Here is a 26,133-nt window from a genome sequence, read left to right as displayed (position 1 = left end):
ATTGATGATATCCCAAAGACAATTCTCCCTATGAACGCAACACTAAAAACTCATGCATGTTTGAACCGTAGAGTTTATGGAAATTACGCTTGCATTAGGGCCCACATTCCCGTGTCCACGGCCTCCCGTGTCTTGTCCTTCTCCTGGCTCCGGGCCCAACCTCCTACCGCACTGTTCCCCTGAGGGCCGGAACCGGGTCTTCTTAAGCTTGGCACCCCTAGCCCAGAATTAACATTTTCATCCTTGTATCTACTCATGGAATCTACTGGGCGGGGAGATAATGTGCTGAAGAGTATCTCGAGAGATGGAAAAAAACAGGATGCCCGGAGAACGTCTACATCTGAACAAGTGACACGTAGTGATCGAACAGCAGGAAGTGCTGAGAACCTACAGAACGTTACTCTCTGGCCCCGGCATCTGTCTCCAACATCTCATCTTATGGTGTTTCTCCCATAACACGGTTTCAATTCCTCTTATTTTCTATGCTGAATTCCAGAGTGGCCTCTTATCCACTTATCGCCTTTACCTGACTTGGCTCTCTGAACTCTCTAACTGCTAATCAAGTTACAGACGGGTGCCGCAGGCTCCGAGCCAGGGGCTGCAGACGACCTTCCCGCGGTGGCCCTGGGCGGGCATCAGGGCTCTGCTGGTGGGGTCTGTCAACCATTATCCTCACTGAGACAGAGCCTCGAGGCTGGGCCACCGGGACCCATGGTGGAGGCTGTGCATTCCGACGATCCTGGAGGTGCTCTTTTTAATTGTGGTGACAGACACGTAAAAACCGAGGAGGAGTGGAAACCAGGTGGGACCCCAGCTGCCCAAGGCATTATTTGCCACTCTGCCAAACCACATCTTCCCAAGAGCTATCTGATTAGCCTTCGGTTTGTAACACTCTGCCTACACACTAAGGTAAATAAAGACACACCTGTCCTTTCAACCTTCCTGTTCTCCCCATGAAATTCACTCAGCGTACACGGTGGATCAGGAAACGACAAACGAAAGAGAACTTTGTAAAAAACAAAACAAAACGGAACCAAATTAGGCAAGGGCGCCTGGGTGGCTCCGTGAGTTAAGCATCCGACTCTTAGTTTTGGCTCACGGTTCATGGGATTGATCCCCACATCAGGCTCTGCGCTGACAGCACAGAGACTGCTTGGAATTCTCTCTCTCTCACAAAATAAATACATTTTTTCAAAATCTTAAAAAAAAAACTATGTAGAATGTGAAAAGAAGTCTAAAACCTCCAACTTGATAGAACACTTCTCCAGATCACTTTTATTTTTTCTATTACAGGAGTGTATTTTACTGCAAATAATTTAGCAAACAGAGAAAAATACAAAGAAAAAAACAAACTATCTGTACTGCTTCCATCATGAGATAACCACTATCCTTTCTCCAGCATCCTCTATACTCTTACCCTGCCTCGTATTTGTTCACAGTTCTGTTTTATTATAATAATAACATATTGTCACCACCACTACTTTCTGTCTGACAACCTCAGCGGAACGTAAATGCCACGAACACAGGAAATCTGTCTCCCCGAAGTAGAGTTGAGCAGGTTGGACATAATGGAGGGTCAAGGGCCTGAGGGCACTAAGGAGCAAGGGCAACATTAAGGCACTCGAGTGGGTGGTTAACTGGGTCCCCACCTCTCCCCACTCCTCACCCTCAGGTTTGCCTTGCCTTAAAAAAATTTTGACAGCATCTGAAATGACCTATTCCAACACGCCTTCACTTTACGCCTACGTTTTCCTGACTGCCCATCCAAGCCGTCACCTTTCTTCTCAGAAACAAGCGTCCTCCTTCCTTCCCATGGCTCCTCCTTCCGTGTGCTCATGCTCCTGATGGCTCCCCTTCCAACCTCCCCAGGGTTCCACTTCACCAGTTCTCTCCCTTCTCTGCTCACGTCTTCAGTCTTTCCAGATTCATTCATTCCTTCCCTGTTTTTATGACTGTCCCCAAAGTCCCCAATTCTAAAAACAACCCTCCTTCCCAGTCCCGCTAGCCAGCCCGTCTCGCCTTCTCTTCACACCAATCCGCTCGGATGACTGGTTTACACCCGTTGTCTCCATGCCCTACCCACCTACTCCTTCCTTAATCCAGCTCGCCCCCTCCACCCCAAGACTGCCAATGGCCTTTCAGTTGCTCTGTCTGAAGCCTTCACTCAGCTCATACTTCTCCACCCCTGTAGCCTCTTACACAGTCAACTGCCATTGTCAAGGGCACAACTGCCAACAAGTGCCATCTCCCTGACACTCCTTCCTGCCCTCTCTCTCCCCCTCCACACACCCTACACGCCGATGACAAATTAACCGTTCTAAGGCACAGCTGTGTTATGTCAGATTAACTTAATTTCTTTCTTTCTTGAAAAACTTTTTTTAAATCTTAATTTTTGAGAGAGAGAGGGAGAGAGAGAGAGAAAGAGGGGGAGCAACAGAGAGAGACGGAGACACAGGATCCATGGAGGCTCCAGGCCCTGAGCTGTCAGCACAGAGCCCGACGCGGGGCTCGAACTCACATCCATGAGTTCATGACCTGAACCGAAGTTGGACGCTCAACCGACTGAACCACCCAGGTGCCCCGGTTAATTTAATTTCTTTCTACAGCTACCCCAGTAAATTAGAAAAAAGTATTAAACTCACCGAGTCAGGACTTTAGCAAGACATTAAATAAGTCCCTCTCTCATCATCCTCGGAGAGAAGGTCGAGAGTGTGGGCTAAAACAGAACACGGAAGCTTTTCAGCAGAGGACCTTTCGTAGATGCGGACAGGGCGAGAGTTCGACGGCTTCACCCACGATCAACTGCGGTCACGTGGGCATCACAACGCCGTCGTCAGCAGTTTCTGCATTTGAAGGCAGCAAGTGCTAAGGAAAGTCCTGCACACTAACCACGACTTGTTGTCTCATCTCTCTTGTTCCTTCTAAACAGATGTAGCTTTGGTGCACCGATGGCCATGGTGACGCATGGTGGAGCCATACTTCAGACTATCACGTACTCAGACCCACCGACCCAGACTGGGAGAAGCTACCGGTAGGCGGTACCCAAGGTCTCCAGCGCCCGGCCTGCCTCGTCAGTTCCTGTTCTCCTAACTCATTCTTTCCTGTCCAGCATCTCGTCCTCTGACTGCTGAACCCTCCCCTCCTTCTGCCGGGGTGCCATCCCTATAGACGCGGGCTTGCTTGAGACCAGGTTCGCGTGCTTACTTTATCATCATAACATCACGAGCACGCGGGAAGGGCCCTGTTTCCAGGGAGGAGAGCGCCGGCACCATCGAGTGCCCCTCATGCCGTCTCCTCCATTCATTCAGCCCAACGGCATTCTCAGTGGGCTCATTGTCATGTAGCCAAAAATGCCATCACTGCGGCCACCTCCTCATCACCGTATCTGTTCCTCCACCAAAGTCTCGGCGGCCTGTAACAGGCCTTAACTTTACCCACTTAACACATCCTGTTTCTACTAACCAACCCCCAAATTCCCCTTCTCCAGAGCAATATATTTCTCCTGCTCAGTTCCATTCAACAAGATCATTAAGGATTTTCAGTGTGGGTAAAACTAATCTATCCTGGCAAAGGGTATCCATTAAAATGTAAATGAGCAAGGAGGAGAAATCTATGACTGATTTTAAAGTTATAAAATCTGACCTCTGCTCATCCTTGGTGGGAATGATCACTGGGGACAGCAGGTTTTAACCCCTCTTAATCACTTTGGACTTAAGAAAATCACACTTAGGGACAGCCTGTTTGCAAGTAGAAGGGTATCAGTATGATTAAATGGATTAGTAACTGGTTGAACAACTTTACTTAGAGATACGGGTTAGCAGACCCATTCCAATCTCAAACAGGGTCTTTACTGTTTGTTTAGTTTCCATTTTTGCCCTGTTCATGCCACGCCAGCTGTGAAGACGTGAGAAAATCAGCGTTAAAGATTTTTTTTAATGTTTATTTCTTTTTGGCAGAGAGAAAGAGAGAGAAAGAGATTCAGAGAGACAGAGAGAGAGAATCCCAAATAGGCTCCATGCTTAGCATGGGGCTCGATGTGGGCCTCGATCCCACAACCATGAGATCATGACTGAGCCAAAATCAAGAGTTGGACACTCAACTCACTGAGCCACCCTGGCACCCCTAAACATTATTTTTAAGCAACAATCAGGGTTCTTATACAAATATAAAATAGACATGTGTCCATCAATTAACTATTCATTAATTGGTCACAGAGGCAGTGAAATATTACAAAATGTTACCGGTTCAAGCAGTACCCAAAGAATAGACACACATAAAAGCAATTAGAAATGGTGAAATAAATTTGCTACTAGATGTAAGATTGGCAGCCTCTTTCACGGGGTGGAAATCAATCGCACGTCCACCGGACAAAATTCTTTCTGTTTCTCGGTGGACAAGATTTGCATTGCGATGGGCTTTCTATAACTCACAGTCGCAAAATAGTTTAGTCGAAAACAGTGAAAGGCACAGACCTCTGTCAAAGCAGGCAACCCAGAAGAATCTGCCAGACAACGCCCAGCAATCCCTTCAAAGAAACTCAGTGATTGTTTTGCCCATTTCAAGGCCTTTGACAATTGTTCCCAACAATAAGAGGAAACGTCATCATGAAGCAATCTGAGGCTTTGTGCAGGGCCCAAGTGCAAGCAGAGTGGAAAGGGTTGTAGCTCAGCAGGAGGGCATGTGGGAATGGCTTAGGAATTTCCATCGGTATTATATTCAGGGGCGCCTGGGTGGCTCCGTGGATTGAGCGTCCGACTTCGGCTCAGGTCATGATCTCACAGTTCATGAGTTCGAGCCCCGCGTCGGGCTCTGTGCTGACAGCTCGGAGCCTGGAGCCTGCTTCCGATTCTGTGTCTCCCTCTCTTTCTCTGCCCCTCCCCTGCTCAGGGTCTGTTTCTCTCGGTCTCTCAAAAATAAATAAACGTTAAAAAAATATTTTTTTTGATAAATCAGTATTCTATTCAGTCTGATGAGGCTGCCTACAAAAATCTTAGTTAGTTTCTTGTGTTTGTTCTTTTTTTTTTTCTTCCAATTCAGTCATTGTCTGTAGAATGATAGAATGGAGAGGCTTAACTCTGGTCAGGTGAAATCACACAAGTGGGTTCTGTGTACCACACTTTACAAGGATCAGAGTTAGAATGGGAAAAGAGGGGCACCTTGGTGGCTCAGTCGGTTAACTGCCCAGTTTCAGCTCAGGTCACAATTGGTGAGTCTGAGCCGCACCATTGGGCTCTCTGCCGTCAGCCTGCTTCAGATTCTCTGTTCCCCTGCCCCCTCTGCCCCTCCCCTGCTTGTTCTCTCTCTCACACAAGAAATAAAAACTTAAAAAAAAAAAAAAAAGAAAGGTAAAAAAATGAGGAGTGGGGGGAAGAAACCAGCGATATTCCGTCTGAAGAAAAGGCTGTCCTCACATAAGACAAATGTGGAAGGAGGCTTAAGGAAAACCTTCCTAAATGGGAACCAGATTCATGATGACAGTGACCATATCAGTCAACGTTTATTGAGCTTCATTCTACGGGAACCCCTGAGCTGAGTGCTTTCTAAGTATCATCTCATTTAACGCACACGGCAGTGAGAAAGCAAGAGCCAAGCCCGCACTAGGCACAGAGAGGTCAAACTTGGCGTGAAAGCAAAGGCCTTTACGTCTTCTTTCAGCTCTGAGATTACACGCTTCAGGGTCACTCTGCCGCTCGAAGGCCTTCGGTGGGTCCTAATGGCTACTCTAGTTGAGTACGAATTTCTCAGCCTGCTAACAAAGGCTTTTCACAGGATGGCCCAAAGTATCCTCTCCAGGTTGGTGACCCCAGTACTACCCCATTCTCACCAAACATACCAGACCCAGCGGTGCCACCAACTCTTATAAATCAACTGCCCAGCCTCTAACTTCTCCTGCTACCTCCCCCGCAAAGTCTTTCCAGTATGTTCCAGTATGTTCTTTCCTTCCTCGGCCACCATCTCCCTCCCTAAAATAGCACCACGTGCTGGCAAGATTATAGAAGGCCTCAAACACCTGGACAAGAAGTGCATTTATGGATTCTTGACCAGGAAAGTGACTTCCCTACATGATTCTCTCCTAATACTCCCGTATGCATTTTCTTGTATTTATTCTTTTGTATGTATTTTTAAAAAATATGCTCATACAGGGGCGCCTGGGTGGATCTGACTCTTCATTTCCGCTCAGGTCATGATCTCACGGTGTGTGGGTTCCAGCCCTGCATCAGGCTCCACGCTGATGGTGCGGATCCTGCTTAGGATTCTGTCTCCCTCTCTCTCTCTCTCTCTGCCCCTCCCCCATTCATACTCTTTCTCAAAACTAAACATTAACATTATTTTTAATTAACAAATTAAAAAAAAAATAAATCACTCCAAAAAAAAAAATTCACACTTGAAACACTCTCTAACACAGTACTGTTAACCCTCTTGTACACAGGTTAGACACGTGGCCTGAACAAAACTTCCTCATCAAAACTACTTTTTCTGTGGTTCACACTGGGCAACACAACCACCATATGAAACCAAGGGTGGAAAAACACTGATTAATTGCTTCAGGGATGCATGTGCCATATTCCCAAGAATCTTCTTTTCTCTTCTCCTGTTGCCGGATTTTCTCTCCATTTCTGTAGAGGTTTTCTTTTAGACGCTGCCAAGATTGTTAATGAATCGGTTCACTCTCATTCTTTCCTTCCAATAGCTTCACCAACGGGGGCTCCATCTTTGGACCTGGAAGAAGCCCAGAGGGGCCGCAGACTGGAAATCATGGTTCCCTTCCCTAGACCATGTCAATTCCACGGCATCCTCAAATTTTACTAAACTGCGGATGATGTGGCTACATCCTACCCTGTCCGTTCCCTGCAGCGACCTTACGTGGAGAACGTACATTCATTTCTAATGACTCAAAAAAACGAGGCAACCATTCAAAAGGTGCAAAAGGGTGTACCTCCCTGCCCTGGTCCCTCGGTTTCCTACACACAGGCTACCGGTTTCTTGCAGCTCATGGACTGTAAATATCATTTGCCAATTCAAATAAGAAAGGTCTGTGTAAACGGTTTACTGTGCCTTCTGGCTTTAAGCTACTTGGAAGAAAATTCACCCATTCAGTTCAGCAAACCTGAAATGCTACTTCCCCTTCAGCCTCAACAGAGAGCCTTTCCTGCCCCCTCCCTAGCCTGTATCAGGTGATTTTCCTTCACGCCCATGACACCAAGTCCTCACCCCCTTGTCCATTCTGTGTATCAAACACAGCAGAAATAACCTGTCTGTTTCTCACCTCAGGGCAGGGACCAGCACAGTACCTGGCACGCAGAATGCATTCAGGAAACATTTGCTGAAACTAAGTATTACCAGAATACCTACATGTATTCTGAATTATTCATTAAATCCTGGGAACGGGGTGGGGGGGGGAGGGGAGGGGCGGCGGGGTGGGGGGCCCGCCTGGGTGGGTCAGGGGGTTAAGCACCCGACTCTTGACTTCAGCCCGGGTCATGTTCTCACAGTTCGTGGATTCGAGGCCCGCATCGGGCTCTGTGTTGACAGAAGCCTGCTTGGGATCCTCTCTCCCTCTCTCTCCCTGCCCCTCCCCAGCTCATTCTCTCTCTCGCTCTCCAAATAAATAAATAAACTTTAAAACAACAACAATAAAAAAAAAAAAAACTAAAAAAAAAAAAAGTCCTGGGAACAGAAGGGTAAATAAAGCATAGTATCTACCCTAACCTTCCTGGCACCTTCGTATAATTTACCTGGCAACACAAACAGTATTTCTCGTTTGCATAATCTGTTCCTCCTCTTAGTGTTACTAGTGTTCTAGAGTCTCCCTTTGTTGCCATTTTTTCTCTCTTCAGAGTGGCGTCTGAAGGACTCCAGGGCCAACTACTGAATTAGCTGCTGAGAGCGCACCCCCCATTGTTAAAACTTCACTCAAAAAGTTGCATGCAGGGGCGCCTGGATGACTCGGTTGGTTAGGTGTCCAACTTCGGCTCAGGTCGTGATCTCACGGTTCGTGGGTTCGAGCCCTGCGTCAGGCTCTGTGCTGACAGCTCAGAGCCTGGAACCTGCTTTGGATTCTGTGTCTCCCTCTCTCTGTCCCTCCCCTGCTCATGCTCTCTCTCGCTCTCTCTCTCTCAAAAATAAATAAACATAAAAAAAAAAACTTGCATGCAGTTTACAAATAATGTCTTGACATACCCCCAGAAGCAGCACCGTGTGTGGGCGCTCTGGCGTGTCGGAGCAGGAAAGTTGGTAAAGAGTTTCCGAGAAGTCCCATCTGGGTCCCCTGCCAGCCCCCGGCCCTCAGGCAGGCTGGCCAACGGCTCTGAGCCTCTCCCGCATGACAGGGACAGTTGAGGCTCCCCACACCGTCATCGTGGGGCTCCCGGAAGCTACGGAATGCACATGTCCCATATGCTGTCTGACACATGCCGAGAGGAGTCGTGACCCCTGCACTAAGATGACAGTTTTGATACCTGTCATTGATAAAACAACTTTTTTAAGTTTATTTATCTTGAGATAGAGCACATATGCGTGCAGGAGAGGGACAGAGAGGGAGAGGGAGACAATCCCAAGTGGCGACGAGGGGCTCGAACCCACAAACCGTGAGATCATGACCGGAGATGAAATCAAGAGTTGGATGCTCGACCGACTGAGCCACCCAGGTGCCCCTAAGTTATTTTAAAATCTAAAGCTATCTTAACCCCCAAATCCCACTTAAGTAAAATGGAGCATGTGCTCAGTGTAATGGCCTTGAGCAAATCACCTTATCCCAACAGTATTTTTCTCATGCCCAAAATGACGAGGTTGGGCTAAAAAGTCTACAGGCTCCCAAGAGACAAAATAAACACATGTGGTGGGTGACCTTGATTGGACTGATGTTAAAACAAATAAGCAACAAAAACAAAAACACATATCAGACTGGTTTTCTTAGGTAGGATAATGGTTTTGCCAGCTAGTAGGGGAATGTTGTTACTCCTAGGAAATACACACTGAAGTATCATGTCTGCAAATGTTTCAGAAAAAGAATATTTGAGCATGTGGGGGCATGCATGTGTGTGCGTGTGTGTGTACAGAGAAAGAGATCGGGAGAAATAGAGCAAATACATCGTGCTTTTAAAAAATATATCCCTGAATTCACTTTTGGCTGTCATTTCAAATTTTTAAGAATGCATCAAAACCCCATGACCAAATATTGAAAATTACTATTTTGACTTCCTCCCCTTCCCTCCATGGTCCTTCAGGCTTCAGGCTTTCATTAGGACCTGCCTCACCTCTCCTTTTTAGATTTTATTTTGTGTGTGTGTGTGTGTGTGTGTGTGTGTGTGTGTGTGTGTGTGTGTGTCTCCCCATGTGATCTCCCACACTCCTCATTTACAAAGATTCCCCTCCCTCTTCCTCGCTGTCAATATCTCCCTGTAGATTTGTCTCCCGTCCTGGGCAGTAATTTAACTCCCTGATTCGCCCTGCCTACTCCGCACTTACTACCTCTCCATCTTTTTCATTATCTCCTACCGCCCCAGACTCCGTGGAAGGAGGGGGGTCCCCGGAAGGGGGGGGCCGCGGGGAACGCAGTCCTACCTCCTTGCCTTCCTTTGTTCCACAGGGCCCTCTGCACGCCTTTTCTAATCAAGCGCGGTTTCCTGTAAAACGGAAGTGTGTGTTCACACATTTGTGTACACGTGCACGCGTATATCTGTGCAGTGCATGCATGTTTACGCGTACACATCTAGCACTTACACATTTTTTTTTGTTAACCACAGCAGAAAAAAATGGCAAGGCCACGGCAGAAGGAAATTTTCTCTCCAGGACTGGAAAAATGGAGCCTGCCTGCCTCCAGCCCACCGTCCTCTCCAGCCTGGTCTTTTTTTAGGAGCTAATTTGGTTGATGAAGCGCTTCGAGAGAAGCAAGCCTGGCCCGCCTCAATCGGCTTACCTGAGGCGGCCCGCCTGCCAGCTGCAAGCACACACCTCCCTGCAGAGCTCCGAGCTCCGGCTCAGGGCCGCTCTCCTCCCCTCACCCCTGCCCCGCCCCGCCCCGGCCCGCCCCGGGCCACGCCCAGGGCTGCCTGTCAGTTCACCTTCTCTCTGGTTCACAGAAGCCTTGAACGATAATCCTCTTTTATTTGCCTGAACTTCTGACCTCCTCCAGCGTCTTTTTACCTCCGGTCTTTGGCAGTCGGCCTTGGATTCCTTCATGTGCCCTTGGCCTGGCTGAAACTTTTGCCCACGGAGAGTAAGAATGACCAGTTTTCACTGGTTCTCGCTTCTGGCCACCATGGCAGGCCACGCAGCAGAGTTCGTTCCCCGTTTTGGCTCCTTCCTTTGTAGCTGACCAGACTTTTCCTATCCGTGTTTGCACTCCTGATCGCGTGTTCTTTGTTTGTTTGTTTGTTTGTTTGTTTCCCTCTCTGCACTGTGGCCTTCACGTGTGAGCCTGGCGGGTGGGGGGGGGGAGGGAGCGGGCACCTCCACCTCCAGTCTGACCCTGGGCAAACTGACTGCAGAGACATTCGTTTGCCCACCTCATCGAAGGACTACCCTGCAGCCGGCACAGCCCAGCGGGTCAGCCTCGGGCTCTCCAGGAACGGGTCACCAGCTCTCAAACGGGGAAGGACGGTCCCACCATCTCCCCGCCACGTGCAGCTGTCCGTTCCTCTGTCCGCAGCCGGGTTTCGCTCTTATTTTACTCGGCTGGCCCAGCAGTGGTTTGCTAGCCAGAGTAAAACAGCAACGTTCTGTAACCACGTTATTTCTCATTTGAGACGGAAAAGCGTCTGTTCCTTGGCCTGCCTGGTATGACACAATGGAAAAGTTAAATCAGAAGCTCCCGTTGTGATCCCTAAATATTTCTTTCAAGTTTTCGTGTTTCAGTAGCGTTGACACACAACGTGACATTCATTTCAGGTGAACGCCACGGTGATTCATCTTCTCTATACGTTCCCCGAGTGTTTTTAAAGATGAGTCACGAGTTACCCTTCTCCGGAGGCTCAACAACACTTACTCCAAGAGACTAAATTTCACCAACATGTCTTTTGGGATTACAGTCAAGAGACTTTGTAATCTACATTCTCTAAACAGAATTCCTGCCTTGGAATATTTTTCAGATGACAAACATCCTTTCTAAATGACTGGGTGGTCAGTTCTTTTCAAATCAGCCAACAGTTTGTGTTCAGTCCCTCTTACCGTTGGTGAGTTGCCTTTTTTATGATGGAAAATGACAGGAACTAACAACATTACCACTTTATGGTATGTCTCTGACCCTTGGCAGCAAAGATAGGTCTTCCTCTCTGCTTCCAAGCCCCCCTTACCATCTGACTGTTTCTACTCCCCCCTCCATTCTGAGTCTGTGACCAAAACTCATCAGAAGAGAGCTATTCGCTGCTAGTTCTGGTTACCATGTCCTTATTCAATCAGTCAACACATATTTACCAAACAATTCTACTGGACAGCCATCACAAAAATAGCTTTGGTAAATTCCTACTGGGCCAAGGCATTGAATCAAGCTGGGAAGAGACACCCTCATCTCCAATGACAAAATGCAGAGCACCCTTCAGGGTCCTCCACCCATGTTGTTCAGGGCACAGTGAGAGGGAGGAAAAACTTTCCTCTACACTCTTAGGTTATGCTCTCAAGGGCCTGCAAATTAAACTAACAAAAGCTACACTGACAGAGAAGACACACAGGCTTATTAATATATTCTTTCACGGGAACTCACAGAAAGAGGTTCAACTCAAAGAGACAGTTAGACTTGGGGGCTTCTATCACATTTTAACAAAGGAAAAGGGGTTCAGGCTTCAAGGGATGGATGATAAATTGTAGGGAAGTGACTAGGGTATATATGGGGGAACGAATAGAAGGTGAGAGTTATTCTAGTAACATCTGTTTATGCAGACTCATCTCGTGCTGACTGTCTCTGGTGATAAGTTGCTCTCCTCTTCCTGGTACAAGAGCAGACACTGTCACAAAAGGAAATTTATGCCCTGCTTTTAGATAAGGGAGAGGCCAGAGAACTCTTCCTGCATTTTGTTGATCCTCAATTGCCTTCAACTCAAAAGAATCCTTGTACTAAAACAGCATATTTTGGAGCGGCGTATCCGGATCTCCTTCGATGGCATCACCGATATGTGTAAGCAGTAGTGACATTTTCTCCTGCCACCTTCCCATGGGGAGTGCTGGATTTTTTTTCATTGAAACATAATTAACACGTAATATTAAATTAGTTTCAGGTGTTTAACGTAGTGGCTCAACAATTATATACATTACAAAATGCTGACCACAGTAGTGCATCATGGCAGTCAGAATGGCAAGTATCCAAAAGACAAGATAAAACAAGTGTTGGCAGGGATGCTGAGAAAGGGGACCCTCGTGCACTCTTGGTGGGAATGTAAATTGGTCCGACCACCACGGACAGCAGTATGAAGTTTCCAGAACAACAAAACAAAACAAAAAAACCTAAGGAACGCCTGCCCGTGCGGCCCCATCGGTTAAGCATCGGACTCTTGGTTGCCACTCGGGTCATGATCTCAGTCTGTGAGTTCGAGCCCCGCGTCGGGCTCTGTGCTGACAGCTCAGAGCCTGGAACCCGCTTCAGATTCCGTGTCTCCCTCTCTCTCTGCCCCTCCCCCACTCGTGCTCTCTGTCTCTCTCTCTCTTCCTCTCTCTCAAAAATAAACGTTAAGGGGCGCCTGGGTGGCTTGGTCGGTTAAGCGTCCGACTTCGGCTCCGGTCATGATCTCACAGTCCGTGAGTTCGAGCCCCGCGTCGGGCTCTGTGCTGACAGCTCGGAGCCTGGAGCCTGTTTCAGATTCTGTGTTTCCCTCTCTCTCTGCCCCTCCCCTGTTCATGCTCTGTCTCTCTCTGTCTCAAAGATAAATAAACGTTAAAAAAAAATTAAAAAAAAAATAAATAAACGTTAAATCAATAGATAGATAGATAAATAAATAAATAAATAAATAAAAATGGGGCATTAAAAAAACCTGAAAATAGAAGTACCATACCATCCAGTAATTTCACTGCCAGACATCTACCTCAAGAAAATAAAAACACTAATCCAGAAAGAGACAGGCACCCCTCCGTTTACTGCAGCACTGTTTACAATAGCCAAGATATGGGCGCAACGCAGGCGTCCGTCCACAGATGAAAGGATAAGGAAGATGCCATGTGCAGCTACGATGGAATATCCCTCGGCCGTAAAAAAGAATGAGATCTTGCCATTTGCGACAGCGTGGATGGACACAGAGGGTATTATGCTAAGTGAAACAAGCCAGACAAAGAAAGACAAACAGCCTTTGATTTCACTCCTAAGTGGGAAGTGCTGTTTTATTATCGGTCGTCTTTTTCAATGGAGTAAACTGTGGCTTTGAGAGGTTCGTACTTCCCCTTCTCAAAGGACTCAATTCAACTATCTCATGCGATTCGACGACCTCCACCTTCTTCCCTACCCACTTCGGGCATGCCACGGCTTGAAAAAATCTGTTCTGCCCCTTCCCTTCCCGATGAGGGCCCCCTGTTCTCCCACTATCCCTGAGAAAGAATAAAAGACACGCAAGGAGAAAATCAGAGGAAGCCCAACTTTTGCAGCCGGTCACGAGAACCTTGGCTCGCCCAGACCCCTGTGTCCCGGGGGTTCACCCACAAGCTAGCTCGTGTGACCGGCTCCTGTGCGAGGTCTCAAGCATTCCTCGGAATCTAAGCCCCTTCCTCACTGCCCCGAGCGGGTGCCCCTCATGAGGGTCCAGCTGGCCTCCCGCATACACAGAAAGTTTTCCCCAAAGCTGGGGGGCACCTGGGCGGCTCAGTCAGTTAAGTGTCCAACTTTAGCTCAGGTCACGGTCTCCCGGTTTGTGAGCTCGAGCCCCGCGTTGGGCACTCTGCTGTCAGCACAGAGGCTGCTTCAGATCCTCAGTCCTGTCCTCTCTCTCTCTCTCTCCCTCTCTCTCTGCCCCTCCTCCCCTCAAAAAAATTACATTTAAATTTAAAAAAATAAAAAAGTGTGCCCCAAATGTTCCCATGTGAAGAAATTTGAGCCCTCGTGGACAGAAGTGAACTAAGGGCCCACTTTTTGGAATCACACATTTTTAGAGCGGGGATAGCCTCAGGGAAGAATATTCCTTCCCACCGTGACTGCAGGCGTGGGAGGCCGGGGGGTAGGCCGACTTCACAACAGCAGTGCATGTGTGACGAGCCTCAAGCAGGAATCACATTCACTCAGAGGCTTCCGTCATATTTATCTATCTTCTCCTGCCAATAATCCCTGATAGTGCCCAGATGTCATGGTGTTATTTGAGTGGAATTAAATTGGAACAGCTTCCATTATCTGATTAATTAGAGTCGGCTTTGACTACAGGGACTAATAGGTCCGATCCTATTAGTGCAGCCTTTGCACCCGGCAGGCTGTGGTTACATAACACAGGCGAAGGGCTGGTAGAGACTGTTGGTCTGTTTCTGGATAGTCCCCGCCTTTAATTTTCCTTTAAAAAAAAAAAAAAAAATTAGCAGGGCAACACGGTGGAATATTATTCAGCCACGAAAAGGAGTGGGGACCTGATACATCCTACCCCATGGATGAACCGGAAAACATTATGCCACGTGGAACGAAGTCAGATACAAAAGGTCACACGTTGTGTGACTCCCATCTACAGGAAGTGTTCGGAATAGGGGAACCCAGAGAGGAGGCCAGTAGATGGGTGCTTGCCAGGGGCTGAGGGAGTGGGGGAACGGGGAGTGACTGCTTAATGGGTGTGGGGTTTCTTTCTGGGGCGATGAAAATGTTTTGGAATGAGGGGTGACTGAATTGTTTACTTTAAAACAGTTAGCATTATGTTCCATGAATTTTCCTTTGGTTAAAATACATAGAGAGAGGGGTGCCTGGGTGGCGAACTCAGTTAAAAGTCCGACTCTTGATTTTGGCTCAGGGCATGATCTCACGGTTCATGAGTTCGAGCCCCACATTAGGCTCTCTGCTGTCAGCGCGTAGCCTGCTTCAGATCCTCTCTCCCTCTTTCTCTCCCTCTGCCCGCCCCCCCCGCCCCCGCTCACAATCTCTCTCTCTCTCTCAAAACTAAATAAAAATTCAAAAAAAAAAAATCTTAAAAAAAAAAATAACATAGAGACACAGACAGACAGACACTGAAAGAGGAAGCAAGAGCACATCTCCAGGTCGGATGGATCACATTTAGCCTGCAATCCGCATGCCCGAAGTTGGGAGTCTACGCCCATATGCACAGGCTTTTATTGAGGAGGGGTGTGAGGGCTGAAGAGTATATATCCCAGCCAGGGTCATACAATCGAGCTTAGAGCCCTGGCTTCCCAATTTCAGGGCTGGTCCCCTTTGCACCACTTTAACCAGAAGAATAATTGTCTCAGTCCTTGAGGTCGTCTTCAGTAAGTGCTCATTGAGGGCTTGCTACATGCCAGGGGCTACAACCCAGGACGCTTGAGATCATGGTTAGCTCAACCGGCCCTCGTCTCCCCACCATACGGCTATCACACTGGCCCCGGTAACAACGTGTTCTCATTTTGATCTGCAATTATTGTGTTATCTCTTCAGCAGCTCCAAGTGGCTTACAATTTGAAACTGTTGCCATATGGTTTAAAAGCGTTTTGTGTGCATGTGTGGTTTGTTTGTTTTTTTTAAGTTTATTTATTTTTGAGACAAAGAGAGAGAGCATGAACGGGGGAGGGTCAGAGAAAGGGAGACACAGAATCTGAAACAGGACCAGGCTCCGAGATGTCAGCACAGAGCCCGACGCGGGGCTCGAACCCACGGACCGCGAGATCATGACCTGAGCCGAAGTCGGACGCCTAATTGACTGAGCCACCCAGGCGCCCCGCGTGTGTATTTTTTTTTTTTAATAATCGGGAGACAAGAGTAAACACACGCATTTTGGACAAAAGTGTAAAGTTTACAGGATCACAAAACGTTACATAAAGTGGCTCTAAACTCAGAGCCGGTCAGCAGATGACGTTCAGGGCAAGGCCACAAATATTAACCGAGAACCCACAGTGTCCAAGGCCTCCGCCCAAGGTAGCAGGGAGGAAAAGATGACCCTGTCCCCCCGGGGGTGACATTCTCAGGGAGGGTGTGGGAACAGAAGAGCACAGAGTGTAGTAAGTGTGCAAATAAAAACTGGAAACACAGTCCCACCGAGGGCGGTGGGACTTCATGAGGCCCTTTGCGGGGGGGCCGTGTTTGAGACGGGTGGGAGGACCAGAAGACCTCCGGGAGGAGGATGATCGATGTGGGGGACGGGACAGCCTGGTGCAGGGCAGCACCTCTAGTCCGCACTGGGAAAGACTGCACTTGAGCGGAACTCTACGGGGGGGTGCCAAGTGGTATTTTCAGTCTCGACTTGAGTTCTAGTCCACTTTCTGGTCGGTCCTGTACCATACTTGTCAGCCCCGAAGCAATGCCACTGTGCATGTAGATACACACAGGGGCCGCCGGGCTCCGGGCAACACGGGTTTGCGGTGCGCGGGTCCTCTCATGCGGATTTTTTTCCAATAAATACAGTGCAGTACTCTAAATCAATTTTCTCTTCCTTATGATTTTATTTTTTTTTTTAAGTGTATTTATTTGTTTGGAGAGAGAAAGAGCTCGCACGCAAGTGGGGGAGGCACAGAGAGAGGGAGAGAGAGAATCCCAAGAAGGCTCCACACTGCCAGCGCAGAGCCTGATGCTGGGCTCGAACCCACAAACCGTGAGCTCATGACCTGAGCCGGAGTCGGTTGCCTGACCGACTGAGCCACCCAGGTGCCCCCGTCTTATGATTTTCTTCGTGTCGTTTTCTTTTCTCTGGCTTACTTTATCGTAAGAATACAGTATCTAATACACATAACCCACAAAGTATGTGATAATTCGTTATTTAGGATATTGGTAAGGCTTCCGATCATCAGTAGGGTGTTAGCAGTTAAGTTGTGAGGGAGTCAAAAGTTATACACAGATTTCTGACTGTCAAAACCATCACCCACAGCGACGTTCAAGGGTTACCCGTACTAAGGTACCTAAGTGACCACTGGCCTGTGATCTAGTGTTTTCTAACACACAGGTAGTTCGGTGCTTCCCCTGCTCCTCAAAATGTTTGCTGACTTGATGCTATCGCTTACGTGATTTTGACTGAAGGACCAGACTGTCATCCTATAATTAAAGCCAAGGTCTAAAATGTCAAGTACTCTACGAGAGGGTGACGTCGCTTAAAAACATCCTAAACACAGGCAACCGCATAAAATATAGATAACTCAGGCTTCCCCAAAAGTAAAAACTCTCCTGCTTCAAAGGATGCCATCAGAAAAGCGAAAAGGTAATTCGGAGAACGGGAAGAAGGATCTGCAAATCTTGTATCTGATAAGGGTCTAGCATCCAGAATACACGAAGAACTCTTAACACAACAGTGAGAAGGCCAATAACCCAACGGAGACATGAGCAATAGATGTGAAGAGACCTCTCTCCAAAGACGATGTTTCAACGCAATAAACACACAGAAAGACGCTCTACGACAGGAGTCGGGACGGAAACGCAAGGGACAACCGTGGAGAAGATACAACCTCCCACTCATGAGGTAGCCCGTAACCCAACGACAGACAGCACCCAGGGTTGGTAAAGCTGGGGAGGAGCTGGTACTCTCATACATCGTGGGTGGAAACGTAAAACGGAGCGGCCCCTTTGGAGAGCGTTTCCGCGCAAAGTTCAACACAGTGTTCCCATATGACCCAGAAATTCCACACCAAAGTATATAACCAAGAGAAATGAAAACACACGTCCATACAGCAACCTGTCCAGAAAGAAATGTTCACAACAGCAAGGGGAGTGACAGCTAACGGGCACAGAGTTTCTTTCTGGGGTGATGAAAATATTCTTGAACTACCTAGGGTTGAGGGTGGTACAACCTTGGAATATACAAAAAAAGTACCTTAAAGAATTGAATTTTAAGATACGCGTATTATATCTAAAAAGGATGGGGCACCTGGGTGGCTCAGTCCGTTAAGTGTCTGACTTCGGCTCAGGTTGTGATCTCACGGTTCATGGGTTCAAGCCCTGCGTCCGGCTCTGTGCTGACAGCTCGGAGCCTGGAGCCTGCTTTGGATTCTGTGTTTCCTTCTCCCTCTGCCCCTACCCCGCTCATGCTCTATCTCACTCTCTCAAAAATAAATAAATGTAATAAAAAAAATTTTTTTTAAGGAAAAGGGGTGCCTGGGTGGCTCAGTCAGTTAAGCCTCGGACTTCGGCCCAGGTCATGATCTCAAGGTTTGTGAGGTCAAGCCCCGAGTCGGGCTCCGTGCTGACAGCTCGGTGCCTGGAGCCTGCTTTGGATGCTGTGTCTCCTTCTCTCTCTGCCCCTCCCGGCTTGTACGCTGTCTCTCTCTTAAAAATAAATAAACATTAAAAAAATTTTTCGAAGAAAAAAAATCCTAAGGTATAAATGACGTTTATCAATTTCTGAGAGCAAACTTTAACCGGGAGGAGGGAGTAAGGCTGGAAGAGCAGGGCGTCACAGAAGCCCCAGCTGGGCCAGGCCAAGGGCATCGGGGGTACTTTGCCGGAACCTACTCTCCCTCTTTCACTGCGGGCCATTTTTTTGCAGCCCACCTTTCTGCTCTCACTATAGAAGGAAAGTAACTTCACCCACCAAAGAGTAACCAAAACCAACGTTCTTTGCTGTAAAAGTTGTTTGCAACACCGAAAAACAGACAAGTGACTTTCAAAAAGTGCAATCAGCAAAATATGGATGTGTTTTTCTCAACAGCTAAGAGAGGGAAAGGATAATGAGAAATCCTGGCTTCAGGAAGTGCTCACTTGCCAAAAAAATTATCGAAAGCATGTGGTCCCAACTCAGTTGCCTGGATCTACGCGCAAGTCACAAGATGACGGAGTTAAGCGGTGCGTGTTTGCATAAAACAGGTTCCCCCCCACCCCGAGCCTGGCAGATGTTTGCTGCTTTCCAAGAGGGGCAACCGAGAGCCCACTAGAGAAAGGAACTCGGGAAGTCAGTGCTTAAGGAGCATCCTTGGGAGATCTGCGGGCTTGGATCAGGTGTCGGAATAATTCCACGCCTTCTTTCACAACGAAAGGAGATCCCCATTCAGTAACCCTAGAGGAGGATTTGGCTCTTAAATTGTTAACAGACCGTGGATCAAGCCAAGTACCCAAGAAGGAAAAGCAAATATCCTTTGGATGAGTTTCGAGGTAGGTTTGACGTTCTCTGAAAAGACTCACGGTCTCTGATTACACTGCCATGTTCCTCCCACACAATATCCTGAGCAATCACAGAAAGGCTTAGAGAAGATCTTTCTTTTTTTTCCAGTTTATTTATTTATTTTGAGAGAGAGAGAGAGAGAGAGAGAGAGAGCAAGTAGGGGAGGGGCAGACAGAGAAGGAGAGAAAGAATCCCAAGCAGGCTCCTTGCTGTCAGCACAGAGCCCAACGCGGGGCTTGAACTCAGGAACCGTGAGATCATGACCTGAGCTGAAGTTGGACGTTTGACCGACTGAGCCACCCCGGCATCCCTAGAGAAGGTCTTTTGACTTGTGACCACGGCTCATGGTCCAATTACGCAGCGCCGATAAAGAACCACATCGATTAATAGGTGGGATCGAAAAATGTTTTTACAGAGCCACGTGAGAGGAAGTATTACGAGCAGGTCAGGAGGGGACCAAAGGCTTCAAGTTTGTCACTTTTTCTGTCTGGGGGAACCTGACCCACAGATGAGACAACGTGGGGGCGGTCGAGATGGGGACAGAAGAGAAGGTCAGCACGCACACACGGTGAAAAGTTTAGGTACCAGAAAACTGGGAAGAGATGGGGAATTTTAGCTCTGTCTTGCTAAAGACTTTGAGAAGTAGTTGCTGTTGCTACACATGATTTGCAGATTAAAAAAAAAAAAAAAATTGCCCAATACTCACAGCCTCAACCTGTAGACACACAGAAGCAGCAAAACCACAAGATTAAACTAGAATCCCCAGCAGCAAACAAACACAAGACCATACTGCCTCCTGGCCGCGACCACAAGCACCTGGCCTGATCTCTGCCTGGGGTATTATGGGAAATCCAGTTACCAGCAAAGAGTTTTTCATCTTAATTTAAGTCATTGGCACTTCAGTCTTTTCCTAGACCGGCTCTCTTCTAAGATCTTGGCTTTTAAATGAACCTAAATGTGCCTTGGATTCTTTTCCATTATTTTCCCTGTAACTTCTCCGTGATGTTTCAGGTTTCACTTAGGATTCCCTCTAGACACGGGTTCTCTGAATCCGAGTTGTCCAATATAGTAGCTGCTGGCTAATCCAAAGTGAGATGTGCTCGAGGTGTAAAATACCCCATGTCAAAGACTAAGTACGATCCTTCAATTTTTAAACTATTGGTTACACATTGAAGTGCTTCTGAGTATATTGGGTTCAATAAAATATATTACTAAAATTAAGTTCACCTGTGGGGCACCTGGGTGGCTCAGTTGGTTAAGCGTCCAGCTTCGGCCCGGGTCATGATCTCACGGTTTCTGAGTTCGAGTCCCGCATCAGGCTCTCTGCTGTCCGCACAAAGCCTGCTTCGGATTCTCTGTCCCCCCTCTCCCTGCCCCTTCTCCATTCACATGCATGCTCTCTCTCTCAAAAATAATTAAAAATTTTTTTAAATTAATTTAAAAATTTTTGAATTAATTTCATCCGTTCCTTTTTACTTTTTTTTTAAAAAAAGTTTATTTATCTATTTATTTATTTGGGGGGGGGGGGCACACACAAGCAGGGGAGAGGCAGAGAGAGAGGGAGAGAGAATCCCAAGCAGGCTCCGTGCTGTCAGCGCGGAGCCTGATGCGGGGCTCGAACTCATGACGTGTGAGATCAAGAGCCCTCGTGAGATCATGAGAAGTGTGAGATTTACTTTTTTTAATGTGGCTTGCTAGTAAATGTAAAACTGCACCTGTGGCTCATATTCTGCTTCTACCGGACAGAGCTGCCCCGAGTTTTTAGTACTCGAAAGCGCATTATGAATCCCCAAGACCCTGTAGCAGGCACGGTTTCCCAACACATACATGACCACACAGCCATTTTTCACATAACGTATTGCTCTAGTTACGTACGTATTCGCCCTCCTGATTTCCCATGTTTTCATACCCATAGGTGGAAGTTTGCCGAGATGCTTATTTTCGTTACAGCTACGGCACCGGAGATCCACCAGGAGTCTTTCCGGAACTTTACGATTTCTGTCTATGGTGAATCACATACCAGTTTCCATTTGCAGAAATGACGACTAGACTCCCTTGCAAGAAAGCTGTGCGCTTTTCAGATTTCAGGGCCAAGGCAGAGCACCCCCACATCATGTGATGCTTTGAAGATGTTTGGCTGTTAGTTAATTGCTACCTTTTTCAGGATACAGAGAAGGGAATAGAAGGCCAGAACTGAAAGCTCCTCTTTCCCTGGGCAACCGGGAGCCAGACACAGAACGTTAGGTTGTGCTGCCCCCTACTGGCCACAATGAGACACTGCACAAAACCCACCGGTAGGAAAATCAATTGTAATTCAGAGCTTCATCGATGCTCTTTTTCAAGGAGGAAAAGTCCCTTTTAAATATATCTGCAGTCCCCGGATTAAAAAACACCATTCTAAACCATGCAAATGAAGAAGTTCAAACAGCGACCAAGGCTTATAGCTCCATTCTTATAGAAAAACATACTCCTGCCCTGGCTTCTGTGAAACTGAAGTTACTTCTCTACTTTGTCCCATATATACCTTTCTGTTCACCTCCCCCACCCCCCACCCCACCCCCCCAAAATAGGGGAGGACGTCTGTGCCTGGTCTCAGCATCCCTTCGCTGACGGGTTCCAGTATCACCTTCTCCCTAAACTGCCCACCACCACCCATGCAACTCTTCCCAAGCTGACTCAGTCTCTCTGTCCCTCAGCAAGCACACCGCCCCGTCCTCAGCTCTGTTGCCTTGTTTATAGGTGTCTCTCTCACCCTCTAGACCTCCAGCAATTTGAGGACAAACCACGGCTCAGATATTGTTGAATAATACACTTACTTTATATCACTTGAATTTGAAAATGTGCTCAGCATTTTTAAAGTCTTCGACATGACGGAGATGTCTGACTAAAAAGGTTTATGACCTAATAAGACATATATGTAAACTGGAATACCAGATGGAATGTGAGAGATGAATGGCAGGTTACAGAAGCTGATAAAACCCTCTACTAGGTGAACACAAAGGAAGAAGCCATTGCCTCTAGCTGGAGAAGGAGGAAACGGCATTTGAGACTGATCTGAAACGATAAGCTGTGTGTGGGGACAGGTGGGGGACGGGGGTGGAGTTGTAACACATGGAAACTCTTCCAGACAGAAGAAATACAAATAGAAATGCAATTAAAATAAAATAACATTTAAAATAAAGTTTAAAATGAAATAAAATAAAAGTTAAAACCCAACACAATAAAAATAAAATAGAACAAAATAAAATAAAATAAATAAAACAAAACGGAACACAAGCCTCGGAGACAGGAAAGCGTGAGTGTCTTCTATGATCAAGTACTGCTGTTTCTCCTGAGTCTGTGGTGCTTTCACAGGAAAAGGAAGGGCAGATGGGGCCAGGTCTCTGAGGGTCTTAAAAGCCAAGCTAAGGAGGATGGAACGATATTTTGACCAGGCAGGAGCTGGTGGGGAGGGGGAGTGCCGGTGGAGCACAGAACCCCTGTACCCAGTTTTCCAGCAGTATCCCACTTTTCTTTGGGAGCTGTAACACATCTGGGAAACTTCTGGATGGACACCTCCCTGGTTCAGATGGGGTGTGGGAAGGAGACAGCGTTCTCTTCACTACACAAGAGATGCTATGGTTGCTGAGTCTGCCCACGCACCAGAATCACCCGGAGGGCTCATCAAAGCACAGACCGCTGAGCCCCAGCACCCCCCCCCAACCCCATACACCAGGACATACCAGGTCTGGGGCTGGGTCCCCCACAATTGCATTTCCGGTAAGTTCCCTAGTGAGATCAGCCTTTGAAAAGCATCGTCCAAGGACATCTCTAGAGGGAAAACGTTACGTATAGAGCCATTGCTCGTTCAAAACGAAGTACCCAGCACCTAGCAAAGTGCCTGAGACATAAAATGCCCTTCAGAAATACAGAGATAAGAGCTTTTAATGAACAACTGCACAGCCAGATAGCGTGTCAGATAAAGCCCCACGTTACGTGCCTTCATAGGGAGGGATTGCTCCTATTTTCAGACAGAACAGTACCCAGATTAATGCCCCCACCTCATTTTCCTCCTCTCGCCCTCCCAGAGGCCATTGTGTCTTAGATCTGGTGTGATTCTTCTCATCCTTTCTTCATGTATTTACGATAGACATATATATAGATAGATAGATGTCAATATATATGTAGATATATATAATATATATATATCTATATATTATATATATCTCAGTAAGTATTTAATGTTGTTAAATGTCATGAATGCATCGCTTAATGCATTCCATGATGTACTTGTTCTTCGTTATGGGGGTTTTTGTTGTGGAAAAATACATGTAACATACAATTTACTACTAAACCATTTTTAAGTGTATGGGTCAGAGGCATTAACTACATTTACCCTGTTGTGCAAACACCCCCACCAACCATCTCCAGAGTTTTATTTCATCTTTCTGAAACAAAACCCTTGACATTGTTTCAAGATACCTTGGTGTTAATCCAGTCAGAACTGTTTTCATCACTTTAACTGCTATATAGTATTCCATGATCCAGTATGCAAGAGTTATTTTTCCACTCCCTTTTTGATGGAAATTTAGCTTATTTCCAACTTTTGGCTCTTACAAATACCCTTGCATGTGTCTCTCTGTGCATACACCCACCTAGGAGAGGAATTTACGAGGCAGGAGATAATATGCACCTTCAACTTTACTACAGAGTGTCCAATTCTCTCCAAAATGGCTTTACTAATTTCTGTTCCTGCAGATCACGATCCCAGAAGACCCATCTCTCCCACATGCCTGACCACATGTGGTCTTGCTAATTTTTACCAATGTAGTGGCTATAAAATACTATCTTGTTTCCATTTGCATTCTCATCACTGGTGAAGCTGAACATCTTATCATGTGTTAGCAACTCAGATCTCCTCTTCTGTGAATTCCCCATTCAGATCTTTACCATTTTTTTTTGTTTGATTTTTTTCTTCTTATTGATTTCTATGAGTTCTTTACATATTCTGGAAAGTGTTCCTTTGGTGATTACTAGTTACAAATATGTACTCCCAGTCCGTGGCTAGTCTTTAACTTGGTTTAAGTATTTTTTTTTTATTATTAAACAAATATCTTAAGTATTAATATAGCCAAACGTACTGCTTTTCCTTTCTGATATGTGCTTTTTGTCTTGTTTAAGAAATCCTTGGGGTGCCTGGGTGGCTCAGTCGGTTAAGCGGCCGACTTCAGCTCAGGTCATGATCTCGTGGTCCGTGAGTTCGAGCCCCGTGTCGGGCTCTGTGCTGACAGCTCAGAGCCTGGAGCCTGTTTCAGATTCTGTGTCTCCCTCTCTCTGACCCTCCCCCATTCATGCTCTGTCTCTCTCTGTCTCAAAAATAAATAAACATTAAAAAAAAAATTAAAAAAGAAATCCTTCTTGGGGCGCGTGGGTGGCCCAGTCAGTTAAGCATCCGACTTCGGCTCAGGTCATGATCTCACAGTTCATGGGTTCAATCCCCACATTGGGCTTTGTGCTGACAGCTCAGAGACTGGAGCCTGAGATTCTGTGGCTCCCTGTCTCTTCCCCTCTCCCGCTCAAGCTCTGTCTCTCTCTCAAGAATAAATAAACATGAACAAAAAAGGAAGAAGGAGAAGAAGGAGGAGGAGGAGGAGGAGGAGGAGGAGGAGGAGAAGAAGAAGAAGAAAAAGAAAGAAAGAAAGAAAAAGAAAGAAAGAAAGAAAGAAAGAAAGAAAGAAAGAAAGAAAGAAATCCTTCTTGGGGCACCTGGCTGCTTTGTCAGTAGAACACGCACTCTTGATCTTGGGGTTGTGAGTTCGAGCCCCACAATGGGTATAGAGATTACTTAAAAATAAAATCTTAAAAAAAAAAAAAAGAAATCCTTCTTGCTCAGAGGACATAAACTCATACTTTCTTTTATAAGCACAAAGATTGGGGCGCCTGGGTGGCTCGGTCGGTTAAGCGTCCGACTTCGGCTCAGGTCATGATCTCACAGTCTGTGAGTTCGAGCCCCGCGTCGGGCTCTGTGCTGACAGCTCAGAGCCTGGAGCCTGTTTCAGATTCTTTGTCTCCCTCTCTCTGACCCTCCCCCCGTTCATGCTCTGTCTCTCCTGTCTCAAAAATAAATAAACGTTAAAAAAAAAATTAAAAATAAGCACAAAGATCTACTTTTCCTCAATAAAACCTTTAATAATCTTGCAACTTACACAATTATATTGCATTGATTTTGTGTGTATGTACCAAAAGCATTTATTTATTAAATATATACATTTCAGTTCTACCACTTCTACCTACAATTTTTAGCATTTTTAAATTTCTTTCTTTTTTTTAAGTTTATTTTTGAGAGAGAGAGAGAGTGTGTGAGCAGGAGAGGGACAGAGAGAGAGGGGAACAGAGGATCCAAAGCGGGCCCTGCGCTGACAGCAGAGAGCCCGGTGTGGGGTTCGAACCCATGAGCCGTGAGATCATGACCTGAGTTGAAGTCAGATGCTCAACCGACTGAGGCACCCAGGTGCCCCAGCATTATTTTTTAAGTTAATTAATAATTTTTTAAGTTAAAACTCAAGCAATGGAAGACACACCGGCCTCCATGCTCTCTTGACTTCTTCGGGTCTCTGGGATTCCTCTTTTACATTTCAAGAGTGAGGACAAGAGTATCTGGCACTGTGGGATGGGCCATAGTGTGAGCAGTAACTGGGCTTGATGTGTGGGACATGGACGCACTTTGGACATTTCTAGAAATTTCAGAGAGGAAGGCATCGCAAAAGGCAGGACTTCCTTTATCAGCTGGGCGGGGTTTTGACATTGAGTCTGGATAATAATGGGGCTGCTGAGGGGCGCCTGGGTGGCTCAGTCATTATGGCCCCAACTTCAGCTCCTGTCATGATCTCGCGGTTCATGAGTTCGAGCCCTGCGTCCAGCTCTGTGCTGACAGTGCGAAGTCTGCTCGGGATTCTCTCTTTCTCTTTCTGCCCCC

At 46.8% G+C, this 26,133-nt stretch overlaps 1 long non-coding RNA gene across 3 annotated transcripts in view; it reads right to left on the bottom strand.

Annotated features, from left to right (window-relative positions):
- Positions 1-26,133, bottom strand: part of LOC122223873 — an 80,838-nt gene that overhangs the window by 38,845 nt on the left and 15,860 nt on the right. The window contains exons 1-2 of one of the 3 annotated variants that reach the window (XR_006204537.1): positions 9,920-9,996; positions 9,565-9,626 (exon numbers count right to left, since the gene is read on the bottom strand). The exons of 1 other annotated variant lie outside the window; for it this stretch is intronic. This is a non-coding gene — a long non-coding RNA (uncharacterized LOC122223873). Of the gene's footprint in view, positions 1-2,642; positions 2,840-9,564; positions 9,627-9,919; positions 9,997-26,133 lie in introns of those variants that run through there. One more of the 3 variants, XR_006204538.1, reaches the window with a different exon arrangement.

Source organism: Panthera leo, chromosome B4 (genome assembly GCF_018350215.1).
Source record: "Panthera leo isolate Ple1 chromosome B4, P.leo_Ple1_pat1.1, whole genome shotgun sequence".
Classification (NCBI taxonomy): domain Eukaryota; kingdom Metazoa; phylum Chordata; class Mammalia; order Carnivora; family Felidae; genus Panthera; species Panthera leo.
This window is presented reverse-complemented; position numbering and strand designations above follow the sequence as displayed.